At 35.6% G+C, this 17270-nt stretch overlaps 1 protein-coding gene across 5 annotated transcripts in view; it reads right to left on the reverse strand.

Annotated features, from left to right (window-relative positions):
• LOC110466865 (protein phosphatase 1 regulatory subunit 16A-like) overlaps window positions 1-7727 on the reverse strand; it is a 74721-nt gene extending 66994 nt beyond the window's left edge. For 4 of the 5 annotated variants that reach the window (XM_021523666.1, XM_021523662.1, XM_021523665.1 and 1 more), the window contains exon 1: window positions 7622-7727. The gene's annotated coding sequence lies outside the window, so the exon portion shown is untranslated. Of the gene's footprint in view, window positions 1-559; window positions 869-7621 lie in introns of those variants that run through there. The other variant, XM_021523664.1, reaches the window with a different exon arrangement.
• Between the last annotated feature and the right edge of the window lie 9543 nt (window positions 7728-17270).

The raw sequence follows: 17270 nt of genomic DNA on the forward strand, positions 1-17270 counted from the left end.
ATACAAGGTCCATTGTTTCAATCTGTGATAATACAAGATGTATTACCCCAGTAGACAAACTCCTTTCATTGATCAAATCAACGAATGGAAACAAAAATGGGTTCCTAACATTTTGGTGCAGTTTTACGCTCTGGTAACATGACGTCATTATTCCTTCCTTGACTCTTTTTTGTCCAATATTATCAATTATTGCGCCAACGATTATATTTCACTAGATCTAAAGCCCGCATAAAATATATCCATACTCGTACATGTAATACACACGAGCAATCTAAGTCGTTACATCACCAAAAAAGCGTGGCATTACCAATATATCGTATTTAATCTGGAATAAAAAAAATGCAGGTCTAATGAATAATTTTAATATTTCAAAAAAAACTTGGACATTGAATAACAGTTAAAGAACTTGTGTTAAACAGTTGTTAAGCTTATAATACTTACCCTGATCAGAAGGTGTATAATGTTTGTATTGCTGATATATCTGTATACTCCACATACCTTACATGTGTCACACAATACATCCTGTGTTCCCTACCTAATAAACAATAATCAGTCTTACCTGCTGGTTCACCTCAGCTGATTACCAAAGGAAATAACAGTTATCACATAATCTCAGAGTAAGGTCCCACTGTCCAGCAGTCCATGTTACTGGTCAAGTTCAGCTTCATAGAATTAGAAGCTGGACATAACAACACGTAGCCGGTCAACACACTACTAAGGTAAATCACAAAAGATACAATTTCCTGAAAAGTCTCCCAGCCAGTTGGCTATGAAGCTGTATACATCCAATATCCTCTGATGGTGAGAACAACACATGGCTAGGAAGCCTCCCCAGCACTGGCTATGAGAGAGACCAGGAGATGTGGCTATGTGGCTGTACACAGTGGTAGCTATAGGGTGACTGGTCCTGATAATACACTGTAAAGATGTAACAGTGGGGTCAGGGTCAATGTGTCAGAATCAAGGGGCTAGTTAGTTAATAAGGCCTTTCCTTGTGTCTTATTCTGAGATGTCATATATATATATATATTATAAAAAGGGATTAAATGTCCATGTGAAGGAAGTAAATATAGAAAAAATAAGATTAACGACCTACTAAAAAACTAGCTGCTTTCACCCTTCACAGGGCTCTTCATGTTTATTCAAAAGAACAACGTTGTGACGTCACAATTACAAGTCATCACACTACAATAGTAACGTGACGTCACGAAGTACACAAGATTGGTGGACAATTTAGTGTAAAATTTTACTGTGGCCTGTTGAGACTTGGTTTCAATATTTTGATCAGTTGGTCTTCTTTCGTTTCTCTTAAAATAGTGTCCGATGAAAATAGTTGATACAAAGGTAATACATTAAATTTATCTCCAGCACATTCATGAATACGTTTGTTAACATGAAGATTTCGTAAAGAATCAGTTCTAGTTTGTTGTCTATGTACAGTCATACGTGTTCTGAGTTCATTACCGGTTTGACCGATGTAAAAATCACCACATTTAGAACAAACTATTGCATCAATTACATTTTTTTATTTACAATTCATATTTACCTTCACAGTAAATTTCAAACCATTCTTGAAAATGAAAGTATTACACTCGATAATCATAGGACATGTAGCACATCTTGGTGTCTTACATTTGGATACTTCTGGTGTTACACAAGAATTATCAAACTTAGAACATGTCAACATACGTTTCAAGTTCTTAGGTTGGCGTCTACAATGTAAAATAGCATGTTTATTAAAAATGTTTCTCATACGCCTGCTCCTTTGCTTTAACCCTTCACATTTGTTCTTTATCACAGGAAACATATTTCAATTCCGTGGATTGAAAGTAGAAACATAAGGAACTAACTTTGATTCATCCTTTAGTTTTTGTAGACGGGAAGTAAAGGGTCCCTTTTCAATAGCTTTCTGTATACCATGTTCTATTATCTCAGTAGGATAACATTGAGCTTTAAGGTATTGCTTTAAGATTTGGATTTGTGTCGGATATAGATTTATGTAGCTTCATATCACTGTATGTAATTGTACAAAATTAAATTGTACATTTTTCTAAAGTTAAGTCTACAGTATCTGAAGGTCGAGGATACTCAACAAAATAGAAACATATAGGATTCACAGTATTTTGTTTAAATGTATGAAATTACAACGGGACAATTGTAATATCCTGATAAAACACTAAAGAACTTGTCAAGTCGGTCGAAAATGAAGTCTATAGAATTAATTATAGACTGTTTGCATTGGTTTACTTATGAGACTCAGGTTATTGTTCAACCATCACTTTCACACACTGCTAAAGTGAAAGTAGCCGAATAGTGAAGGAGAGAAATATTAGTTGTTGTCAATCATGTGCACAATGAGTGGAAGCTCTTTAATTTTCATACAATGTAATAACAAGTTATTGTTGATCAGTACACTACACACTCTACCGAAATCCTCCTGACAAACCAAACAAAAAAAATATTATCGTTTTTGAGAATTTATTTATTATAAGAAAATATATATCGGTAACTATTTTACGATATATAATTGTTGCATGCATAAATCCTCTTCAATTTTTAATATTGAAAATTCAATATTTGAAATTCAAAATGAGTGATTAAATCATATATATTGATACCAGGTTTGTATGAATTAATACTTTATCAGAAATCAACAACATCTGACAAAATTAAAACCAGTCAAGTACTGTATATTAAATCCATACAAAACATATCATAGTCATAAATGAAGTTTACAGATTACAATAGGAAACACACACTAAACCACATGACTGACACTCTTCCACAGGAAACCCAACATGTCCATTTCTATGTAATAAGCAAAGATAATGACATTCCCCAGCATCATCAACTTGTCAGCAGATTTCAATTTATCAAGACAAATTTGATTCTTTTTCACATAATCTTGAACTAATTTATCACCGATTTTGCATACAAGCTCCTGTGTCTTTTGTCATCTGGATAATGAGAGAAGCGTTAATCTGTTACGAAGATCTAATGACCATTATCAAGATGCCGGTATTCTCCATTAATGTCACAACATGCAATCACACCACACATCAGTGCTACCAGATTGAATCTTTTCACCATCCATCACAGTAGCTACACTGCACGCTATGAGAGTCATAAAGGTACAGGTTACGGTTTATACCTTTTATAAATTACACAAATGTAGGTATACCCTACCCAAGATTACATACATTTAAAGTCGGAACAAATCACTAGTCCATGTTTTTAAGACCAGTTTAAAATGTAACCTTTAAAAATTCTCAAGTTGAGTCATGACATTTATTGTAAGATGCTGATCATGAATGTATATAGTACACAGTATATAGCAAAATACATCTCAAATGTTATATCTATAGGAGTCAAAACACTCTGACATAAGTTTAAGTAAGCTTAAGCTGTATTATAGGTCACCGACTCCCGAGATTTAACGAACAATATAGCAGTCTTAATGAAAGCCCTGTTGTAATTGTTCTGAACAAGACAATGTCTTCCTAGCTGTGCATGTAGGTACAAGTATTGTATTAAGTAAGACATTTTACTAAAGTTGTTCTGGTCTGCCTAGCTGTACACGCAGGTACCAGTATCCTAAGACATTACCCTGGTTGTTCTAGTCTGCCTAGCTACATACATGAATTTGAAGGTACCAGTGTCCCAAGACATTTTATCCTGCTTGTTCTAGTCTGCCTAGCTGTACATGAATTTGAAGGTAATAGTATCCTAAGACATTTTATCCTGCTTGTTCTATTCTAGACTACCTCGCGGTACATGTAGGTATACCGGCCAGCACCTGAAGACATTCTACTGTGGTGACTCTAGTTTGATTTGCCATCTATAAATTTACCAGGTACCAGTAACTTAAGACATGTTACTTTTTAACATTGTTCCATTCTGCCTATCGCTAGCTTTAGATGTAAGTACCAATATCTTATATTCTGTTCTGGTCTATCTAGATTTCTGTGTAGGTAGTCCAGCTGGACATTTCACTAGTCTCAAACTATCGTGTGTAACCCTTATAATTATTGTCTAGCCCTGATTAAGGTACTGCTACCTTCGTACATTTTACTGTGGTTGTTCCAGTCTACCATATATGTACAGTAGGTATCCCGAGATATTGTATCCTGGATCATATTGCTCTAGTATTCCAGTAATATAAAGCTATTTATATCCTTAAGATTTTTTTTTACATTTGTTGTTACGGGATCAACTTATTGCTCTAGTCTATCGAGCTGTACATAAAGGTACCAACATCCTTAAGACATTTTACAATGGTTGTTACGGACCAACTCATTGATCTAGTCTACCAAGCTGTACACACATATATATATATAGGTATCAATATCCTTCAGACATTTTACACTGATAGTTCCAGATTCCAGTCAGTAACAAGATTTCATCTCTTTAGTTTTCATTGTATTCTATCTCCATGTTCAATTCCAAGTCTTATAATATTCAATTACATTTTTTTTCAGTCTTCAATTATATTTTTTTTTAAGAAATTGAATGAAATGAGATGTTAAATTGTGAACACTTTGTAGATATCTACATCTGCATGCAGCAATAACCAAATCAATGAAAGTGCATTGGGACAACGGAAAATTTCTTTTCGGAATGAAGTCTATTACCAGGGACCTAAAGAAAACAGATTTTAAGTAAAACTGTGTCACGCAGAGGGTAAGTGTGGCAGTCAATTGAATACATGTAAACATAATGTGAAGCAGTGATCACATCTTCCGTCCTACTTCGAGTGATTAAAAGGCATGTACAAAAAGCATGTCTACAGGTTGAATGGCCATTGTTGTTTATTGTACATGTACATGTCCTTGAGCAAAACACTTCCTGTGATTGGACCAGCTTTTCTACCGAATAAGGTGAATGTGCTTATCCACAGACACTGTGAATGAATCTCCTTTGAATGTAAGGTGAATGCATTGTCAAATTCAGGCCCTATAGGTGTCAACACCAGTCTACATACTTGAAGAGGATGGGTTGCCACTAGGGGGAGTGGCGGATGATTGGGGGATGGGAGAATAGTAAATGTGTTAGAATGTCAGAAATTATATTCAGAAGTATTGTCAAATGCACACACCATATTATTTTCAAACACAGTTGAAAAATAGAACATGACAACTTTGCGCAGCTCTGAAGACCATTTTCCATCTGATTTGTATTTGCTTCACTTTTTTGGAGCGAAGATTTGATACTGCAGAGACATTGACGAGAACCAATGTCTTTTTTATCTATCAGGAACTCCACACAAATGGATTACATTGTCCCAAATTTAGGCAACACAAGGCTTCCTCTGCATTTCAGACACATCCTCATGTGTCTATATAGCCCTTACCCACATTAACACGCTTAGTAAAGCAAATAGATTCCTTGCCTGTCTAACTCTATTAGGAACTGCATCTGGGAATCATGGACGTGTGACATAAAACAGTAACAACTATGAACCTAGAAAACTGACAGACCACACAGTAATAAGACATGACAACAGAACAGGACAGAACTGTAAGTCATTAACATTTTCACATCAGCCATACCACTCAGGGCACAGGTTAACAATATTTTGACATTTCAATTATTATTTCAAGGTCAGAAACTGGTGTTGGGTGTATCTGGTAAAATATTTTGATCTATAACCACTGGTTGCTCTTTCACATCTTATCATTCAAGGCAGCGATCAATAACACTTTCACATATATCCCAAATGTATGTCCTAAGCCGAGAAACTAGAGTGACAGTGCTGACAATGAAATTTGTCACTGTTTCCTCTTCACTTATATTTATTTAAGTAATATACATCGAACAAACATCCGACTCTTAGAATCAGCAGTGATGTTTTGTGACTCAGATATATCTGAGTGAGTCCTGACCATGACCATTTAGTGTGGGACGTCTCATGAACTATTTCAGGCCCACTATATCGCTTTGGGGATTCATCAAAATTTTAAAAAGATGTTCAGGACTTTCCTGAAAAATAATCTACAAATTAAACTGTATCATAGCCCAATATTGGACAGTATTGTCATTTTTATGAGACCTTCATATATATATATATATCTTTTAAGGTCAATATAATTTTCATTGCTCAGCATCTTTCAAGGTATTTAATATGAATAGGCCAATTACATTTTCACTCGTCACATATCCTTAAATTAATTTCGGTCAGTGCCTTTTTCCAACAGCTGATTACTCACCAAGGTCAATGAAATGCTGTGGTCTATATCAGTCTTTCCAAATAATTTGTAAAAGTAAAACAAATAGAAAGTGTTGATAACAAACAAATATTGAATTAACACTGCTGAACTTTTTTCACAAGACAACTAGAAGGAGTTATGAGTTGAATTACAATTGTGACCCTTGGTTAATTTGTAACACAAGTTTGACCTACTTTTATACAGTCCGTTAATATAGCACACATATGAATATGAACTTCATGTTTTGTCATCAAGTACACCTGTGACAGTGTTTTTAATTAAGGATCTAGAATATAAGACAATTTTCTTAGTCAAGCTCTTAGTAGCTACATAATGAAGGTGTTGCTCTGCTTCGTTTCTATTGAAACAGATGACATAAGCAGATTATCATATACACCCACTCAGTACTCGGGCAATCAAAACCTGTTCAGGAATAACAAGCTGGTTTAATATACAACATGATTCATTATCAGAGGATTCCGTCTTATAAGGGTACAAGTACACAAATAATTAGAACACTGCAGGTTTACCAATTAAGTGTACATACATATGGTATCAGTTTATTGAATAAAAAGATGTAAATGTATGTTTATGTATATATACATGTATATGTCTCAGAATTTATATCCTCAGATCATTAATGCACAACTTAAGTAGATCCAGGGGAGTTAGCTTGTATGTGGGCGTCTGAGTTTTCAGCATTATCATGCTTTAAATAAAGTACTGAAACAACCTTACTCTCAGGTACCGAAACCAGGTACCTTAGAATTTCCATCAAACCTTTCCTTACCCCCGCCCCCTTACCCCTACATTTTTGGGAATCACTACAGCACAACTAAACAGAAATCAACATTAAAACACAAACAGCGAGAGATAACAGGACATATCTACATCATGTTATGTAAACAATGTTATGTTTACTCTTTATCAATTTTTACCTTGGATATTTGCATAAAGTTTACCTTCTAATTAACGATGGTCGACTTTAGGGCTACCTGGCTCTGGCACCTGTCAGAACTGGACAGTGGTTCTACTTAGATAATATGTGGGCCTATTACAACGTCTTATGGCAATTACTGCGACAGGTAAAATGACTAAGAGGGTCACACCCCGTCGAGGGCCCCGACTGACATTCCCCATCCTAAAACATATGTTTCTCATCCGCATCGGGTCATTTCGGACTTTCTTGAAATCTCTCGGACTACAAGTGCGAACAGAACTCGTCCAATTAGGCATGCATTGTGGTATTTAAGCGGATAAGCAACACTTTCTCGACTTGTCACACTTTGCACACCTGAACATACCTGAAAAACAGGTGACAACGGGGAATTGCTACCCAGTTGAAAAACAGAATCAATAATGAAATTACGAATCAAATCTGTCCTTATTAGAACACAGCAGTATTGAAAACTTACCTGCGACACGTAGAAGTAACTCCATACACTACATTTCACGCGATTTTATATCGTAATCCGGCAGACAGTCTACAATGTCGCTCAAACTCAATCACTCCTACAGGGGGCGCTGTCATGACAGGTTCCGCCGACACCTCCAGACAAGTCACGTGATTAGATCTACCACAGGTACAAAAAATATAGTCGATATTATACCACTCTTAAAGTAGTTTTACTCTCTTTTTATTGTTCTTGGAGAGAAATGTTGAATCCGCGAATACTGCCAACATTATATGTTTAAATTAGAAATTGGTTTGATATAAGAATATTTAGAGAGTTTTGATAGCAGTTAAAAAATTGTTAATTGCAGAAGAGACGTATATATTACGTCTCTGATTGCAGATACGTATACAATCAATCTATACGTCTCTATTAGATTTGCAATACATTTTCATAAACTTTATCAGTGTTCAGACAAAATCTTTTTCCTTTAATAAAAGCCTCAGTCGCTCTATTTTTTCATTCAAATTAATATTAGTAAATTTACGATTTACTCGGTTTATAACACTTATTAGTCAATAGGCTTGTCATCAAAACATTGAATTGACTAGTTTCAAAAATTTAATTTTGACTTGAATGAAATTAACAATACATTTATAATTAGTATCTAGTAGTAAAAAAGACGATCTATGTTAATACATAGAAAACTTGAAATGAAAGACCAGCGCTAGGTCTGATTGTCATTTTTTATTTGTGTATTCTAACCAAATCTTCAAACCGTGTTTGGGATATTGAAGTATAGGACTTGGACCAGTTTAAAACATATTTTACCCAATCATTTTGTTAATGTGTTTAAACCACATGCTAATACTTCCATAAATAATAGTCTCAATTTAAGATAATTTCCAGAGCTAATCCGAACCCCGACTTGGAATGTTTACCAATACATGTAGTCCATATTATAGTTTGTTTTTCATACATAGCAATTAGGGACATGGAGCGTTGATAAGGATGTAACAACTTATGCCCAATCCTCTTAGGCTTTAAAGGTCAATGCATCAACATTTTATACATTTAATTCATTAGCCAGAAAAAAGGATAAAACCAACATTGTGAAATGTCGTGCGTTGTTGGGTCGTTACGAGGTGAATAGTTGTCTCAAGTCCCAACCAATAGCAGATAAAGTATTATAATAATTAATAGTGATAAGAAATGTTTTAAATGAGGTTGCATCCACAGTAGTATTATGCCGAAACGTCTAAGCTTCACAACTATTTGTTAATTCAATATTTTGCCAAATGTAAGATAGGTTGTCAAAGTAGAACCTCTACTGATAATCCCAAGTTCATCTATAAACGACTACAAGATACAAGCATTTTTATTTAACGTCGCATATTCAAAACGGTTAACATCATCACTGTAATGCTATTCTTGCGATAAACGCAACGACTCGGGGGCGAATTTACCACTACGCATTGTAAAATAAAAACGGAGAAAAAATGTATTTTGTTATAAAGCAGAGAGCAATTAAAACGATTAAGGTATTCTTTAAGTAATGAAATCCTATCAGAACATCCAAGGATACATGTTTTTTTTTAATTCAGTACACAAAAAAAGTTATGTTCGCCATACTGTTCATTTCTACGCACGGAATGATTTTATTGTGAAATAGGAAGTAGACAGGCGGCGACATTTCAGAAACCCCAATGTTTTTAAATCCATGATGAGTATATTTTGTAATTAGTTGATCAATGCCATACTGGTTTAACTTAATTAGGCGAATCTTAACTAATTTAACTATCACAGACTTACAGCGGAACATTTAGAACGGAACACAGGACGTGTCGATCAAGGTCGACTTATGAACGAACACGTACATCACTTTTTCCAGTTAAAAAGATACTGCCAGTATTTGATACTTGAGTTAAAATCGGAAACTAAGGTGAATGGCACATTCTCTTATCCTGGAAACGCACACGCATGCATGCTTATAATTAACTTGGTGATCTTTATTTAGACAGCAATCTTTTTTTAAAAATACAAATAAAGTGTTTTTGCTGTTGTTAAATACATACCCACTTAATTTATGATCACTCGAATAGAACTGACGTATCTTTAAATAGAAAAACAGTCAGAAACGTCGCCTGTGTCTGTGGCTTTAGCTCAAGAATCCAATGAGCTAACGGCAACCGAAGACGCCGGAAGCCTCGTCAAGGCCTGGGAGAGCATCTAATACGGCTTATGTTTTGTGGATTGACAGAATGGTAAAGTATATGTTATAGTTTTGTCTGTATAAAATAAGAATGGTAAACAGAGATTCATGTTTGTAGTAAACAACAGGTCATGTCTATATAAACAATTATACAGGTACACTCTGCTGATACATGGGGTTAGGTCAGCTTTGGTAATATGTCACAACAATTTACAGCCTCAATTAGACATTTGGCAGTTTCAGTAGGACTTCGGAACGGTTGAAGACAGAGCGATATTCGAGGTAAAAACTGACCACAACTTGTTCAGTTCTGCCAATAGCAAAAAAAGTTGTAATTTGTATCAATGGGTACTTTAAACTTAGAAATACAGCTACCTTGATAATTTGATCAATTCGGCCGTTGCCCATGACTTAAAGAGCTGCCAACTAAAATCGTAAACTGTTCTATTTGCCATTAAAAGAGGAAACCACTGACACCAAATCTCACCTAGCCTACACCAGAGACATCTAAAGCCAGTAGTATAGAATCTCAGTAGTACAAAATAAAGCCTCTGCATAATCCCAACACCTTAACTGTATATAGGAAAATACCAGATGTATGCTAGGTGAGACACTCGGTTTTCAAATACAGGTCCAGTGTGGTTATCGGAAGCATTTGAAGCATTATCTAGGCTCATCTTTACCTATAATTGTGAAACCTATGATTCTAATGATAGTGAGGAGGACTTAACAAAAACCCACGCTAAACACGTATCACCAGAAACAACACAACATTGGATCATTTGTCATTCAATGGTAAAAAAAAAAACGTAAAAAAAACAAAGTGGCTAATGACACCCGAGATAGATAAGCAAAAAACGGTATGCCGGGTGGCGGATTCCGGAATTTTTTCATGTTGCGATAGTGTAGGCGGTTGTGCATATCCGGATAGGGCTAAGAACTACGAATTGAAGCTTTAATCAACAACAACAAAATGCATCAGTTGAATAAATCCAAAGAAATTTGCATTAGTAAGCCAGCATAGCTAGCAAGGCAGAGTAAGAACAATATCCTATGATACACAACCGGGTTTTTTTCTCAAAATTATTGCAATATGAAAATAACCGATTGGTTGAATAAGAGCTTATATGAAACTGCCGGTAGTGGTTTAGTTAAATGTGTAAAGTAGGCAAAAACAATCGCAAACTACCTGATCCAACTACTTTGATCGAAATAAAGAGTAAAATTCGTCTTAAATACAAAAAAAAATGAAAATTGCCAACACTATTTAGTAATAACTTACTCACGACACAGAATAGAATCAAGAGTAAAAAGTGGAAACGAACAGAAGTAGGAAGGAGAGAACCATATTTCATAAAATTTAGAAGATGTGAGCATAAGCTTAAATTAGCGACCGAACGCATGAAAAAGATACCCTAGGACCAAAGACTTCGTAAAAATGTTCCATAGTTCACAGTAAAGAACCTTTCTTCATTAATTGTCCTCTAACACAACCATCTAACCAGAAATATATGTTTTAAGTAACAGAATGAATATCAATCATTGGGGAAAAAACTTAAAATACAAGACTCCAAGAAATAGACGTGACTCCTGATCATAAAACAATCAATCAATGAGGAGACTGTTTCTTTCTCAAAGCACACGATATAAGGATATTTATCTCGAGCTGTGTACAGGCAACAAGTCACGCTTTCTCAGAAGAGCTATTATTACGACAAACAACTGTAAAGAACAATCGATATGGCAGTAAAACAATAACAACATACACGTAGTTATGTTAAACGAGAAATGGTAATCTAGAAGGTTGTTCCACACTCTTACAGCTTCAGAGCGAAATAAGTTGAGGCCATGCTTAGCTCTTGGAATTTCGGCTGTTTCATAAAAACTGTGAGCCGAGCTTACGCAGCTGAAAGATTACGCAACATTTTAAAAATGTCTTTTGCCGCGAGTTTGATATTTTATGTCTAGTTTACTCTTTGTTAATGGGTTATGGATTGGGGACGCCAGCCCTCTTAAACAAAAAAGAACATTCTTTCAGGTTTTTCCACACGAGAATTTATTTCGAGTGGTCGGAAAGTGGCGACGGTTCCCGACTGAATCACTAACAGAATGTCGCTGTTGCTTGTTGATAAGACAACTGCTGTGGTGGTCCTCTGAGTTTGTGAAAGGCAAATTCGATATCCACTGCGCATCCCGACCACTTCAATGACAAGAACCCCCATGTCCCCTTGCCAAGACCCTCCTCTGGACTCGCTCCTAAATATATCCATTCAGAACAAAGACTAGTTACGCTCCTGTCAACGATATGGTATTGATGAGAAAAACACCGTTCTGAATGCCATTTTTTATCAAGTGCTAGTCTACGGCGACAAATACCATGTATGCTCGCACATCCCTGTGTTCTCATCCGGGAAAATACCATCGTTAAGGTTTTAGCACTTGTTGTCCGAAAATTATTACTTTTAATCAACAATAAAGTATATTAAAACCAGAGATTGAAAGAATGGTTTTATGTCAGTCAATGCAAATAATTCCGAATTTTACACAAAATTGATGGCCTGACACAATTTTAATATTTTAATAAAGAGAGACTACCCTAAGATTTTCATGGTTATTTTGCAACAAATTGCTAAGAATAACTTCCAGGTCAAGAGCCTATTGCATCATGACCAGGTAATAGGTCCCAACATTGTCCCCTCATAGAGATACAAAGGTCAATTAATTACAGGTGCTTGCGAGGAAGGAAATAAATGAATATTCACCAAATAATTGGTATCAGAGACGTATATATTCCGTCTCTGTTGATACCAATTAAAAGTTCTTATTTAAATATATAGCGGGGTAAAAATATATATACTGATTTACAATTAAGGAATTTTAAATGAAGTATTTAAATCAGGATGATTTAAATGTCCCTGTTAGAATTGCAAAGTGGGAATGATCGTCCGTGAGAGGCTCGCCTAACTGGACCTGTAGTCCACAGGTGCGGCTAAGAAGGTCTGAGAGTATAGCAGTACACAGCCTAATTGGTGCTAATGGATTAGTGGGCGTCTCCTGCTGACAGACACACAATGCAATCCGGTACAGGTACTGACTTCATCGGCTAATCAACCATCCGTGACCAGGTAAACGTTATTTGGTCACTGTCAGGCTACACCAAAATGAGAAATAGTTTTTTACTCATGGTAACAAGAGCATTAAAACATGGTACAATTTCAGCCTCACGAAAAGTCACCATTAAAAAAAACAAATAAACATCGTGATTCAGTTGTGAAAATTGGTATACTATACGTGTATAGGTATTAAAATGATACACAGTGATTAACCTGATCCTGACATGGTACGTGACGAACCGATTAGTCGGCATGATCAAAGAAAATAGTAAAATAAGCCTCAACCCTAAAATACATAGTGCATTTCGTCCAAACTACACAAACATAGTAGAATCCCTAACTTCAGAGAAATGTTGCGAAGATTTAACGTTCTGAGTTTGGATACGATCAATCCGGAATGGGTGCATCACCTTTACTGTAGGTATGGTGTCATCTCAATTCTTAAACTGTTTATTGAACCACGGACTTAAGATAGCAAATCTAATCTAATTCCGTGATTGAACTAAAAGCGCATATCATTCCGCGCCATACAGACAAACAGTAACAAGTATTTGATACGTTGTGGCCTAATATGCGACCTGCTGACACCCGTCGACTTGGTGTATCAACTGAAGGCCGTCTGTAACAATTCAGGGACTCGGCATCAAAAACCGCTAACACACAGCAACAGGTTCGTCAGGTTTTTATAGTCACAATGAGTGCAATACCTGCTAATAAGCTGTATATTAGAGTAAACTACACATCATGTTTACTAGCTCGTGCATCCGGTTTGGAATGACAACTTTGATATGAGTTATGCATTGGTTCAGCGACGTATATTCTACTGGCTTTATATGTCTCTGATTGGCTCTACGTGTTGGCATTGAACATTTATGTATTATAGACTACAGAAAAACACTCGACATCAGGCAAATTCAGGATGTGACCGCCGCCGCCGCCCTTAATTTTAAGATGTTTATTTTAAGATTGTATGTAATATAATTACTTACCTTAGATGGTATGTAATATGATTACTTACCTTAGATGGTATGCCATATAATTTCTTATCTTAGATGGTATGTTATATAATTACTTACCTTAGATGGTATGTTATATAATTATTTACCTTAGATGGTATGTTATATAATTACTTATCTTAGATGGTATGTTATATAATTATTTACTTTAGATGGTATATGTTATATAATTACTTATCTTAGCTGGTATGTTATATTATCATTTATCTATCATCATTTTTATTGTAATGAATACTGTTAACTATACAGCTGGGACCAGGGACGTATAAAACTCTACTAGTTTATAATATCAGAGACATTCCAGGACATGGCGGACCAGATATATTTTAATACGACTCAAGACAATCTACATTATAAGTTAACATTCAAAATGTCGTACAATTTTGTACGATTTCGCCTCGACTAATTTACAAAACCCATATTCACATACCAACTTCAATCTGACGTTTCTCTCGTTTGTAGCAAGGTGAGTCATTACCATGTTGGAATGTAGTCATTTATTTGACCAAAAAGCTTGGATAACAACAGTTAATTAACTGCGGCATTGGGTAATTTACCACTCGGGTTAAAACAAACACCTGTTGTTCTAATTCCCAGTTTAACAGCTGTAAACTGCGCCAGCGTAAAAAAAGATATACCACGGAGTTAGAGTAGACCGAAGTCCGTACTGAAACGTCTACACTGACTTGACTATTTAATGTTGCAGTTTTGTCAATTTTTCCTAACCAAATAGATAGTTTGAGGGCTAATCTTATGAAGTTATTCTATCGTGACATTGTTAAATTGGGCAATGTAAGTATATTTTATAATATGATGAAGGGTGACAATACTCACAGTACAGTTGCTTATTCCTACTAAAGATCACGTAATGTAACGGTGCGGTATCTGGGCCTGAAATGCAGATCTGGATCTACGACACAGTTTGTACGAAATCCACGTCATTAGGTGACATTAGAAGATAAGGGATTACAATCAACGACATCACAATCTGTAACAAATTCAAAAATATAACATGTAAATAATAAGTAATCACTTTCTTCTCCCATCGCTATCGTTGACAAGGTACATATTCATGATATTGTTTATTTTACCTTATAGATAATAGGTGGGGTTTTACAATGCAGACTAAACACGAAGTACATCCCGTACGATCACATTTGGTAAAGTTTGAAAACTATTACATAATTTATCACAAGTAAATATTTACAAAAGATTTTTGTTTTGGATCAGAAGAGTAATTTATTCAATGACTGTTATAAAACACATTTATATTAAAGCCAATGTAAAGAAGGGTTATTACTATAAAGTGATTTATATATATCGGAGTGGCTATTGACACTCTGGCTAGAAAAGCAAAAATCGGTATGCCGGATGGCGGATTCCGGAAAGTTTTAACAAGGTGTAAAGTTACATACCGCTCGAGACAGGTCGGTGGTTAAATGTTTCACTGAAATGAGTCTTCCATGTGTCCATAACGACAGATCTGCCGTCCTGGGTTGCACGTGTAGAGCGAGGACTCAAACGTCTATAGAACACTATTATGGTGTGACTGATGATACGCAAGACGAGGAGAGTGTATTGCAGTATGATCTACTACATCAGATGAAATAAAAGGCACACGAGCTTTAACGATCAAGTGAGTTGTACTGTATTTATTTTTTGCTGTTGAGAAGTGAAGTTGAAATGAAAAATATGGATACAAAGCAATACCATTAATTACCCATCACATCAGCAACAAAAAGTACAATTAAGCAAATTTAGTACTGTTCTGAGACTGTACTGAGATTGTTTCCCATTTACTGAAAATATTGATTTATTTAGTAAACTAGAGGCCAGGGACCAAGCGGTGAGACCGAAGGCAGAACATTCTCTTTTTTTTTTAGGAAGAACCCACACAGGCCTTAATAATCATGCTATTAATTTGTTTCCTAAATTGATATATACCCGCTATACAAAAGCATTATTTCCACGTTAAATACACTGTTAGGCCCCCTTCCAAGATATTTATAATGGTAGCAGAACAGCCATAAAGGATTTCTGGTCGTCCCCCAAAATAACACTTTATCAGGACCAGGCATCAGTTGATCACTTCTACCAAATTCAATTAAATTTGAAGGAGGCATCCTAAATGAGGGGCATCCCAACTGGATTTCTGACTGACTCACAATAAGCAACAATTTTTCAATGTCATTCATATCGATCAACCTTACCATGTTTCCGTTTGAATCGGCCGATAAGGACACGAGTTTAAGTTCAAAATAAGTTTTCAAAATGGCGACCATGGCAGCCATATTAGATTTCTTACTGACACGTAAAATGACCAATTTTGTCAGGATAATGTATTGAACATACTTATGAATTTTCATTGAAATCCCTTGTCTAAACTGTTTTTTAACTTCAAAATAAATGTCCAAGATGGCTGCCATAGCGGCCATCTTGAACATAGGACTGATATGAAAAATAACAACACATGGGCAGAATCATGTATAGAATATTCTCATATTTTTCATTAAAGTGCCTGCATTATTTGAATTTCAATTCGAAATGTAACATTAAAACACATGGCTGACGAAGACGTATTGCAAGAGGTCACTTGAATATAAAATATGCTACGTTTCGGAGTCCCTCAGGGGTCGGTATCTCAAAACAGATAAGAGAGATATGTTGTCATTATAACCTTCTCTGTCACTGTTTCACTACACACTAGATCTGCAGTTATCAACACGACAGCAGGGACACCGTAGCAGGAAGTCATGAAGCTTGTCTGACAGATATCAGTACCCGGATGAGGAAAATATACAACTGATTGTCCTTTCTCCAAAGCATTATCAGATAAAGCCTCTACAGCTAAAGTTCGATGCCATTACTGGATGTAACGATATCACCACCTCGCTGAGTATTCATTGTTTTGTTGAAATGAATGCAACTTGAAAGAGGAAAACATCTCATTGCCGATTAAATGTGAACTCAAGATTCACATAAACTGTTAAAACAGAAGTAAGTTAAAGAGGTCCATTACGAAATAAGGATGCGTATTCATTTAAGTGGATCATGATTTTAATGATATCTAAACCACAGTTTATAACGATGGCACTTTCAAATGAAAGTTAAGAAATATCTGGGGAGTTAATACTTAGGTGCAGACACGATTCGTTTACCTCTGTATGGCTCTATTTGCACTGTCGAACCCAAACACTTTCGTAAAAGAGTTCGAATTGTTTGAAAAGTTCCAAATGTAACGTCCTGCGTGGATATGTTGGTGAAGCTCAGATGTTCCAGCTCAGATCGATGATGATGATGCTGATGGGAAAAGTTAATTTTAGTGACAA

The sequence above is a fragment of the Mizuhopecten yessoensis genome, unplaced genomic scaffold (assembly GCF_002113885.1).
Source record: "Mizuhopecten yessoensis strain PY_sf001 unplaced genomic scaffold, ASM211388v2 scaffold11145, whole genome shotgun sequence".
Lineage (NCBI taxonomy): Eukaryota > Metazoa > Mollusca > Bivalvia > Pectinida > Pectinidae > Mizuhopecten > Mizuhopecten yessoensis.